Source organism: Suricata suricatta, chromosome 8 (assembly GCF_006229205.1).
Source record: "Suricata suricatta isolate VVHF042 chromosome 8, meerkat_22Aug2017_6uvM2_HiC, whole genome shotgun sequence".
In the NCBI taxonomy this organism is placed as follows: domain Eukaryota; kingdom Metazoa; phylum Chordata; class Mammalia; order Carnivora; family Herpestidae; genus Suricata; species Suricata suricatta.
In genome coordinates, this window is record NC_043707.1 from 110,799,817 (window position 1) to 110,801,295 (window position 1,479).

The window sequence follows — 1,479 nt, forward strand, 5'->3', positions numbered from 1 at the left end:
GACATCTTTCAGATACTTGGTGGCTCTTCCGATTTGCATACCCTCGATGGCCTGGGAAGTTTCACATGTGTTCTTTAGTGAACACAAAGATTTGAACCTCTTGATTTGCATGGCTTTGTAGGGTTTTCTGGGTCAAGTGAATGCAAACCATTTTCAGAGATCACCTGAGGCTGCTTATGGGAAGACCAGGGACCAGAAAACTTAACCAGATCTGGGCTTGTATCTCAAGTTGCTGGCAGTCCAGATAGAGATAAAACATTTACAAAGAAATGAGTAATCCATGACGGTGGGAAACAGGGACCACATCAGAAATGGAGAAGAGAGAGAAGAGAGTTTTCAGATCCAAGTCGCTCCTGCTTTGCTGACCTGAGGCCTGCAACAGGTCTTCAAGGACTGACAGCAAGAAATAAAGCATGGGGAAGGCAGAGTAAACAGGAAGGTGAAGGCCATCTACAGAAAACAGATGTAGGGCCAAGAAAAGAGAGGGGCAGAGGGTGTGTGTGAGAAGACAGTGGGAAATAAGTTGGAAATGTACGCAAGGTGCCAAATCACATGGAAACCTCAACGTCCAATCTGAACTTTATTCCGAAGAGAATGGACACATGGGAACGTTTTCAAGCACAGAAGTAACATAAATTAAGATGCATCAGGGGTGCCGGGCTGGCTCAGCCGGTAGAGCCTGCAACTCTTGATCTCAGGGTTGAGAGTTCGAGCCCCATGATGTGTGTAGAGATTACTTAAATATAATCTTTAAAAAAATGTATCAGAGGAATTCAACAAAGATGGAAAGTTGGGGGAGGGGAGCTTTTTTGTCGATAAAAATGTTTTGAGATCTACCTCCAGCCCTACCACTTGTGTACTGAGACCTGTCAAGTCACTCAAGATGTCTGAAGCGCGGGTTCTTACATCGGGAAAATGGGGTGATCCTCGCATAGCCTGTCACCAGGACTGCTGAGGATTGGAAATTATGAGTGGGGACCTACATGTGCCATGCAAACGCAGTGAACTTCTTTAAAATGCGGCATGCTCACATACGGGCGGCCAGGAGGGGAGCCGACCAGCCACGGGGCCGAAGGGGCCGCACCCGGCGCCCGGACCGCCGGCGAGCTGCAAGGCCCCTTTCGCCCACTGGAGTCGGGGAGCGCCGGAGGGGCCGTGGCCAGGCCGCCGAACCCATCCCCCACGCGGCAGCGCGTCTCGGACCTTGAACCGCCTGTGGCCGTGCCCCGGGGTCGCAGGGGCGAGGGCCCGGGAAGTCTCAACAGAGCGGCGGCCGCCGGGGCTGTTCGCGGAGAGCCTAGCAGAGGGGCTCCGGCGCCTCTACGGCCCTCCCAGTCCCACGCGTCATCCCTGGCCCCCTGCTCATCCGAGCCAGGCCGCTCTGCAATGCGTATTGCCGGCCCCCGCGACCCCAGCCCCGCGGCCTTTGCCACCGCCCCACGCCCCTTGCGGCCCGGCTTCCCAGCGGCGCCCAGCCAC

The 1,479-nt window shown here is 54.9% G+C and overlaps 1 protein-coding gene across 2 annotated transcripts in view; it reads right to left on the bottom strand.

The window, feature by feature from the left end:
- The window catches only part of CTPS1 (CTP synthase 1), a 28,165-nt gene that overhangs the window by 26,264 nt on the left and 422 nt on the right, over window positions 1–1,479 (bottom strand). The window lies entirely within an intron of this gene.